We start from the raw sequence: 10,541 nt of genomic DNA, 5'->3' as shown, positions 1-10,541 counted from the left end.
ACGTAGGCTAATTAAAAAGCTATCCTAAAAGATTCAAACATAATTTGGGGCTTCTGAATGAGAGCTTAGCCAGTAGAAGCAGCTATATTTATTCAGCACCCCTGCTGTGTTTTAATAGATCACAAGTCCTACTAATAAATAAAAAAAGAAAGGTAGCTTATAGACCATTAAAAATATGAATACTGTTAATTCCACATTGCTTAGGCTATAAAAACTGGACAACTGATCAACTACAACGGCAATTAATTAGTATTAAAACAATATAATGCATATATTATGCATGCATATTTCATTGTCTGATTCATGAATAACTTGTGAATTATTAATAATATATTTGAGGATACGAAAGATTTTAAAGAGAGCTTACGTATATTCCTCGTTTCATTCTACATCGTTTACTATATAGGCTACTTACAAAGGTGAATTCATTTAGGAATAGCCCTATGTTGATGGCGTAAAATGTGAATTGGCTTCGTGTTTAATCGAATTCTTAACACTCAATCTGGACCTCGTCATGGAATAATGTATTTAACGGATTTCTGCTCTCCGAACGCTTTAACAGATGTGTTAAATATCACGGGCTTTGCAAAGACTTCATTCAGTACGCCAGACCCAGACCCCTTGCACATTTCAGCGCAGAGGAGAAGTGTGCGGCCCTACCCGCGAACTGCTGATCCTGTTAACCATGAACTAACTGTCACCTTCAGCTGCCATGGCGCCCCTCTCTCCCTTTCTCTCATTTGCCTTCAAAAAGCTCTTCTGGAATAAAAGCATGATTTCTATAGGCGGTTTTGTTCTGCTGTTTTAACCAGACGAATAAAGTGCATCTGTTATTCGATTTAAAACGCATTTATATGAGCGGACATTGAATACTAGCATGCAACAAACATTAAAGCCGGACTGTAGCCTTTTTAACTTAATGTCCAGTCTACTTACCCTGTCTTTAACTCCGCATAAGCATGAAACAATTGAATGTAGGGCTACTAACCAAAAAGTTTAGGTTAAATGCATGTACGCATTCAGCGAACAATTTTTCACGAAAGCCTGCATGGCTATTTTGTTTATTAACAGAAAAACAAAACGTTATTATTTGTTCTTATTATTGGCGAACGAAATGAAATTATGGAACATTGGAGCTGCTAATTAAGCTATAGAGTGACATTTTCCAAGTTCTATTCAAGCGCAGAATCTGAATTCTGCGCTTGAATAGAACAGAATCTGTTCATATCTAGTTAGGCTAGGCTATAATTTGCTTACCGGACAAAAAAGTTTAACGAAACGTAAAACGAATGTTGGAATGCAGTTACATCTGTAGCTACCTATTGATAATTGAACGCGTATTGAACGCGTAACGCGTATTTTAAACACATACTTTGAAATGTATTCTAAAAAGTCTTTGTGTAATCGAAATTAATGTAGGCAATTTATTTAGTCTACCTGATGTTATTCGAGTAATGATAGTCTAAGTGGTTCTACAGTAATCGAATTTAAAGTGGCCACAATTCGTTAATTAAAACGGAACGCCTCCGTGAAATTATTCGTTTTGAGAGAAAGTGAACGCTTATCAGACGTACGTTAGGCTTTCTGCGTTTCCCAAAAGAAAGCTCTTCACCCGGACAGCCCACCACAACACCGTCACCATTCACGGTCAAACTAAAGTAACGAGGCCTTCAAAGCTTTTTTATTAGCCTATATTTCTTTAGTTTGCTCAGAAAATCCGCCTTTTGTGACTGGTAAGCAGATGGTTTGCAGGAAGCCTTGATCACCGAGACTAATTTCTACTAGCTTTGCAAGCTTGCCACGTATTGGCTTCTTTTACCAAACAGAGCCAAAACAGCTGTCTCCAGTTGAATTAAAGCCATTAAAAGCACATCTCTAAAATATTACAGCATCCTTAATCTCACCCCCATTCTGTCTCACCATGAAACTGACACAAGACAGTCTGCTTTTGCATTGAAACGGAAAGGGGCCTATGGAACGACCTGGGCCTAAGGTCCTTAAAACAGCCTCCACATCTCAAAACAATTTACTAAATAGATTAACTTAACTGTATTGTCTTGTGTCACTTTCTGCTTCGTTAAGTGAATGGACTGAGTAAATATGTTACCCATGCATGAAGGCTTCTTTATTGGGCCGATGTATTGTGTCCAGGGTCCGACAGGTGGTTAACTGTTTATTATTCTAACATTAGTTATTGGTGAAGTGGGCGCGTCAACGAAAAGGAACTCCCCATCTTTTCAGCGCGCGCGGATGGACAGATTGCGCTGACTGGTGAGCATTCTCCTGTATGACGCTGGTCATTTATCTAGCCCCGTTTATTACACAAGATGTGTCCCATTTAATTTTCTAAGTTGGGGCATTTTCTTGTCAAGATTGCGTTACGCCATTTAATTCATCCTAGAGGACACATATCCAAAATTATACTTGCATTATACAAAACTGGGAAACCGCATTTACTCCGTACATAACAGCAGATTAATAGGTACTTATCAACACAAAAGCCCTCTAGGAAGAACGTGACCAACGAATAACTGTAAGGCCACGTATTTTTAAACCTGTTCAGAAAATAATCCCCCAAAATCTCACACACCTCTGTTGACTTTCACTGCAAATCACGGCTATTTATTTCAATTGACTCATCAAATGTCCAGGCTAACACCTTTAATGTAGCCTTTCGGCTCAGACAATCTCCAATGCAGCTGTGGACTAATATTCACCCCACTGACTAATAGGCCCTCCGGTGAGGGCTAAAGCTAACCTTTACGCAGCATCTGTTGCAGTACAAAACCCATAGAAGATCCAGCAATGCCACAAGACTCAGGGAAGCAGTGACAAGCATTAAATTGATATTAACTTTGTATTAAACATGGGCCCCTCCTTCTCCCCAAATGGAGTAAAGCCATATATCCTCAGACAAAGAACTCAGTTTGGAGATTCCATGCACCTGTTCTAAGCAGCCAGTCTATGAGCAGAGGACGATGGGAGAAAAGGTTTTATTTTCACCCTAGGGAGTTTATTTACCTCATGCTTGTCAGATATGATCTTTCAGCATTGTATTCTTGAAGTGTATTTGAATTAAGTATAATTTCGTATTCGTATTGTAATCATTCCTAAACAATGTGAAGGTCTGCATACAAACTAGACACAGGCTACTCATAATCAGTTATCGAATTGGCTTTCATTTGTTAACAAAATATATGTGAAATGTCTGTTGCAGTTAGCCTAGGGTTTGCCCCATCAAATGTATTACAAACTAGTTAAATAGGAAAGACATGATATTGTGTTTAACATTTAAGCAAACATTTAAATAGGTATATGTGTTCCCTCAAAATTATTTAATATTGATACACTGTTAAAACTGTCACCATATTACTTAGTAATGGGTCTAAAAGAAACAGAAATCTGAAACCAATACATCTTTACCCCCATTTAGGCTCTCCTATGCTACCAGAACTCGGCTGCCTGCACCTCAAGTGGTGTTCTAATCCTCTTAAGGACATGTTGGTACAGTTTGAATATCATTCTCACATCTGAGAGAAAGGCCACAACCTTCTCCATTCACCAGGATCCTCTGCCTGTTTTCACAAGGACCACAACCACCGGCATTAACATAATCTGACAACCAGCACTATTGTTCATGACCTTGTATGCAAAGTTAATTGCTCATTAATACAATACAAACCAAAGGAGTTCAGAGGAAGCATAGCCAGTCAGATACAGCTGGTTTGAAATAGGCAGGTAGGGATTATTCAAATAAATTAGTGTAGAAGGGAAAAAAGTGTATTCTATCTGATGTGCAGCTCACTTGGTAAGACCACAGCACTGTGGGTTCAGCTCCCACAGGGGGTGTGGCAGTACAACATTGGAAGCACTACCTACCTAAGAGCATATGCTAAATTAATTAAGTGTAGATTAAATGTACAAAATCTACATTTAGCAATGTAGATTATGTAAAAAAAAAAGAACATCAGTTGATGTAAATGTAGAGTGCAGACCACAGTTTAGAAAGTGACACGTTTGGTTGTTTTGGCTCTGTACTCCAGTACAATGGATTTGAGATGAAACAATGTCTTAGATTAAATTGCAGACTGTCAGCTTTACTTTGAGGGTCTTTTATTTAATCAACAGGGAACCGTGTAGGAATTATAGACATTGGTATACATAAAACACTAATTCAGGAGTGCCAAATGTAATTGGCTGGATCAACATTATCGTAAGTCATCATATTTAGTACTTCATTGAAAATTATTTGCATTTGATGACTGCCTGAGGTCTGTATCCCGCAGATTCCCACTAGATTCTGGATATCTTCTCTGGGTATCTTCTGCAGGACTGTACTGCAGCCATATTCCGTTCCTGTTTGTTTTGTGACATTTCTCCAGCAAGTGAAAGGCATGCTAAGTTTTATTCAGGTTGGCTGATTTACCCAGTAAAGAACATTCCACATTTTGGTCTTGGTTGCTTTAGCAGTATTTTTGTGGTCATTGTCCTGCTGCAGGTTGAAGTGCTGACCAATTACTTTTTTTTTTACATTTGGTTGTATCTGAGCTGACAAAATGTTTGTGGACTTATAAAACCTCCTCCCCACCTTATATCACAGATAAGTTGAAATATACCAGTTCCTTTTTCTCCACACTTTCGTCTTGCAATTACTCTTTTACATTAACTTCTTTCTTATCTTGCAGTCCAGCTACTGAAGTATGGTAGATGTAGTTTTCCCCAAAAGGTAGCTGTTGACACATCCATTCCTACTTCCTGGAGAGTGTTCCTTACAGTTGTGCTCAAAAGTTTGCATACCCTTGGAAAATTGGTAATATATGTACCATTTGTATAGTAAACATGAGTGAGCAGGCAAACACATGTATTTTATTTCTTATGGGATTCACATTCAACTGTAGGTCATAACTGAATGGCACAATCAAAAGACAAAACTGAAAAAAATGAACTGACCCCTGTATACCCTTAATACTTAATACTGTGTATTTCCCCCTTTAGCATCAATGACAGCGTGCAGTCTTTTGTAATAGTTGTATATGAGGCGTGCTGGAAAGTCCAAGAGCATCCCATGTGCAGCTTTTGTGCAGAAGAATGCAAATTGCCTGCCAGTATTTTCTGATAACATGATTTATTAATTTTGCCATGAATTTTCACAAGATTCCCCATGCCTTTAGAGCTCACACACACCCAAACCGTCAGTAAGCCACCACCATGTTTCACAGTGGGGATTGTACTCTGTTCACTATAGGCCTTGGTGACCCCTCTCCAAACCTAGCGCTTATGGTTTTGTCCATAAAGCTCTATTTTGGTCTTGTCACTCCAAACTACAGTGTGCCAGAAGCTGTGAAGCGTGTCAAGGTGTTGTCGGGCATATTGTAACAGGGCTTTTTGGTGCCATTGGTGCAGTAAAGGCTTCTTTCTGGCAATTTGACCATGCAGCTAATTTTTGTTCAAGTATCATCGTACCTTGAAACAACCACACCATCTTTTTCCAGAGCAGCTGCTTTTTCTCCTGAGGTTATCTGTGGTTTTTTCTTTGTATCCCGAACAATTCTTCTGGCAGTTTTTCTTGGTCTACCTGATCTTGGCTTGGTATCAAGAGATCTCTGAATTTTCCACTTCTGAGCAGTACTGACTGGCATTTGCAAGGCAACTATGTGATAATAAATGGCTTCATATGATCACTTTCCTTAAATAAATGTTCCTGTCATATTTTCAAAATCAATGCCAGAATTTCACAATTTCTGCCAGGGTGTGCGAACACAACTGTATCTGTCGGATAGTTTTTTGCTGTTTTCTTCCTCAATTATGCTAAACATTATTTGGTCATCCATTGTAGAAGCCTAACTAACCAAGCCTTGTCTTGGCAATATCTCTGTTTAATTTATTCTGATGTATAACATGATGGCCAGCCTGAGTTGAATTTACACTTCTTAGTCCCTCATTTTGTCAGAAACAAGCAAATAACTTCAAATGCAAATCCTAGAATCAAGACTATATTTTGACACTTCTCTGTTGGGAATGCACTAATGATGCAAACAAACACACCTGCCTGATAAGAGACAGCTGTGAAGCCAATTGTTCAAATACACTACCGTTCAAAAGTTTGGGGTCGCTTAAAATTTTTCTTGTTTTCCATGAAAACATACATGAAATGAGTTTGATTAGGAAATATAGCAAAATTAATAGGAAATACAATATAGTCATTGACTAGGTTAGAAATAATGATCTTGGTCTTTCAAACATTGCTTTCGTCAAATAATCCTCCATTTGAAGTAATTACAGCCTTGCAGACCTTTGGCATTCTAGCTGTCATTTTCTTGATATAATCTGAAGGAATTTCTCCTGATGCTTTCTGAAGCACCTCCAACAAGTTGGATTTTCTTGATAAGCACTTTTTGCATACCATACGGTCAAGATGCTCCCACTACAGCTCAATATGGTTGAAATCCAGTGATTGTGCTGGCCACTCCATTATAGACAGAATATCAGCTGATTGCATCTTCCCTAAATAGTTATTGCATAGTTTGGAGCTGTGCTTTGGGTCATTGTCCTGTTGAAGGAGGAAATAAGCTCCAATCAAGTGTTGTTCACAGGGTATGGTATGGCGTTGCAAAATGGAGTGATAACCTTCCTCCTTCAAGATCCCTTGAATCTCCCATTTACCACCATCAAAGCACCCCCAGACCATCCCATTGCCTCCACCATGCATGACAGATGGCGTAATTTGTAATCCGAACACCTCAAACTTGGTCTGTTCAAAACACTTTTTCCAATCTTCTGTTCAGTGTCTGTGTTCTTTAGCCCATCTTAATCTTTTCTTTTTATTGACCAGTTTATATTCTGTTTTCTTTGCAACTCTGCCTAGAAGGCCAGCATCCCAGAGTCACTTCTTCACTGTTGATGTTGAGAATGGTGTTTTGCAGGTACTATTTAATGAGGCTGCCAGTTAAGGACCTGTGAGGCGTCTGTTTCTCAGACTAGACACTAATGTATTTGTCCTCATGCTCAATTGTGCACCGGGGCCTCCAGCTTCCCTTTCTATTCTGGTTAGAGCCAGTATGAATGTCTACACTCTATTTCTGATCAATTTGATGTTATTTTAATTGGACAAAAATGTGTTTTTCTTTAGAAAACAAGGACATTTCTTAGTGTCCCCAAATTCGTGTATGGTAGTGTACATTTGTATCCGTTAAATGTAAGGAAATGGTTAAAATAGTTTAACCCCACTGTCACTGTATAATTTCTGGGGTACAGAGCCAAAAAAGCAAAATCTGTGTCACTCTCCAAATAGTTATGGACTGCACTGTATTTCCAGAACAAATGTGCCCACACATTATAATTAACATGGTATGCCATATATCTGTTATGGCTAGTTATGGCATACTCTTTTGAGGTATTTGTTAAAAAGATATTACAAGAAGATGTCTATTTCACCATGTCTCTGTTTGGAAGAGCATATGACTTTGGGAATAGTTTGCATGGAACATCAAGAAGTTCTATTGGAACCTGTTTATAGTCAGATTCCACCACCACAAAATAAGATTCCACAGCCACAAAATTAGGGTTAGGGACAAGGTTAATAGTGTGGTTAAGGTTAGGGTTAAGGTTAGGGTTAAGGTTAGGGATGGGTTTAAAATCACACATTATGACAAATTGTAGAAATAGTCAGGGTTTATGACTTTGTGGCTGTAGGAGCTAGTGACTACCCCTTTTCAGGTCTAGAAGTGTGTGAAGGTCTTAAGAAGTAAAAATGCACACACACATACGCACTCACACACACTCTCTCAAAAGCCTTACATTTGTCACAGTGGCTCAACGGTAATCAATTGCAAATGTATCTCACTCAGAGTTTAATCTCATCTGGCCAACAGTTTCACGGTTGCAGGGCGATTTGCAAGAGGGGCCGTCTGTACCCCCCTGTACCCCCCTGTACCCCCTTCAACACCTGGCAGGCTTTTGGGGGTAGCGTCTTGTAAATGCCCGCTGCTTCAACCGTGTGCCCCCTTGAGCACCCAAGCGTCCCAGCGCAGCAGGAAAAAAGGGGGAAAACTCGGTGGTTGTCAACACTGGTTTAGATGAGAGGTCCTTTTGTGACACTGGCCATGTCTACCATAGTCAAACCAACCTGGTACAAATGTTTGATTTAGATGTACTGTAGACTCAATATTAAGAAGGGGTGGTTTAGGGTGTGGGCCATATGTAAATCGGTTAATGTGTTTCAATAGCAGGTTTTTCATTGGCTTAATATTTTTAAATCTGGGCCTCAGTTGTAAAAGTCTTCATGGGGGTGTTTTTTGAAGGTGCAATCAAGCAATGTTTTGTGATGGTAGTTTACGTCAATGATGAGGTTGACTTAAAAGAGCACAAAATGTACCATCAAAATGGTGGTACACAAAGTTTTTGTTATGCTGTGTTCTTACAACTTATAGGATTGCTCGTTGCCTTACCGGTAGAGCATGGCTAAAATATCTGTGTAAGACATGGCACCAAATAATCAAATGGACTGTTAATATCCTGTTTGGGTTAAAACAGCTCCCTCTGCGGACTGGGCCACAGTAACTTTGTTTACGGGTGGGTTGTGGAGGGGGGGCAGTTTGGGGAAGGGGTTCTTCAAACAGAACCTATGAATGGCTTGGGGGGTGATGTGGTGGGGGTTTGGGGGGGGGGCTGAGGTGCCTATTGGCCTTGCTGCATTGACGCGGCGTTCGGCCATATAATCGGATTGCAAGGCGTTGAAAGTGAGCCCTGGTGCTTATGTCAGTTTGCGTTTCGTCAAGCCGAATAATACGCATGGCTGAGGAGCGCAGCAGCCGCTCACCATTGATGCCTCTCCCCGCTCGTGGCTAAGCGGTTCTAAAAGAGAGAAAAAGCCCTCATTGGATTCATATATAATTCTCACTCAAGCGTTTTGATACATTTGCATAACAGGGGGGAAACCGGTGGTCGCTTTTCAGCATTTGCTCGGGGTATGTGTGCATGTGTTTGTGTGTGTGTGTGTGTGTGTAGAGGTACACAAGCCTAGCCCATGTAGAAGCATCATTCTGGAGGGGGAAACGGTCCTTTAAAAAGGAGTAACAACGGAATAACTGGACGTTTCAGTTCTTCCAATTTTCTGGTGCTATGTTGAGGTATGAGTTAAACTGTGCATCCCCATGCACAAAGTTCAATACCTTAATATGAGGTCACAGTTTGTCATTAAGACACTTCTGTTGCAAACATTATAGTATCACATCAACTTATTTTCCCTTTAGCAATTTCATGTGTGTTCGGTTTGTGGACTTAAGCATTTAAACTAGAGCGGTCAACGGAATGCAGAAAGATTCAAACTAAATATTGAATAGAAATCAAGTAAAATATGTCCAGGTAAAGTATAAGTAAGCAGGTTTTCATGTTTAGTTGTTTATTATTATTTTATTCAATGAAAGCATGGGCATTTGTTTCACCAACCAGTCTCATGCTGACTAGCCTTCAGACCAGTGAGCGTTAATTCAGACCAGGATGTGGACTATTTACTGCTCTAGTTCCTCCTAGTGGCGCTTTAATGCGTGATTACTACTCCCGCAATCCTTCACATTCTGGGATGCACTCAGGCCCTTTGGTCAGATGGAAGGGTATAATGTGGTCTGACTGATTTTACAGAAGCACAGCAGTCAATAGTAAGAACACCCCAAGACTAGTCCTAAGTGTGGTTAAAGTCCTTCGATTTAAGATCAAAATGGGTAATTGAAACCTATTGGCCTGTACTGGCAGTGTGTACAAATGTGCAGTGTAATTGATCTCATTAGAACACTTAGGGTTATTTAATAGACCAAAGGTGAATTAACCTATGACCTCTGTTCCTCCAGGAACTGTGTGAACTTAGCCTGCTGTCACCCGTCTGAAATCATCCCCTTCTCCTCTCCTCTCCCCTCCTCTATTCTGTAACTATTTAGCTTAAGCTCAATTAGGTAGAACTGATGCCATTTAAGGAGATCATAAGGCTTTTCCAGTACTAACAGACTTTCATGTATTGTGCCTGATACATCGGCTGACCAAACACCAGGATGTGGGGTTAAGCCAGATCTCTGACACCCCAGAAACACTGAAATCAGGAGAACTAAGGCATTCAGAGCCTTGACGAGAGTGTGCTGGATCCAATGGACCTTACAAGGCTGTGCTATTCAATGCTCTTTCCGGCCTATTTCTCTCTCCCCTTTAAGTGCTGAATAAACCTTGAAATACCTTGTATTGTATTTTCCGCCTGTTTAGCTCACACATTTAAGACATCTAAAAACAGCAAGGAAGCGGAATACTACATACACTACATTTAACAGAAATGTATGCCATTGGGGCCCTCTTGGACAATGGACAGACACGGGGGAATGAGGAAGAGACAGAGATGGGGCGAGGGCCTCCATCGGTATGTATCTTCTGGCCTGATAAGAGTCCTAAGGTCCAGAGAGGTCCTAAGGTCCACACTGCAGAAAGGAGAGGCTCCAACAACAAAGCATTCTTTCTATGGGAAACTCTTAAAAGAGGAGCGAGGTACAAACTTACAATTT

This window comes from Esox lucius, chromosome 2, assembly GCF_011004845.1.
Source record: "Esox lucius isolate fEsoLuc1 chromosome 2, fEsoLuc1.pri, whole genome shotgun sequence".
Taxonomy (NCBI): domain Eukaryota; kingdom Metazoa; phylum Chordata; class Actinopteri; order Esociformes; family Esocidae; genus Esox; species Esox lucius.
This window is presented reverse-complemented; position numbering follows the sequence as displayed.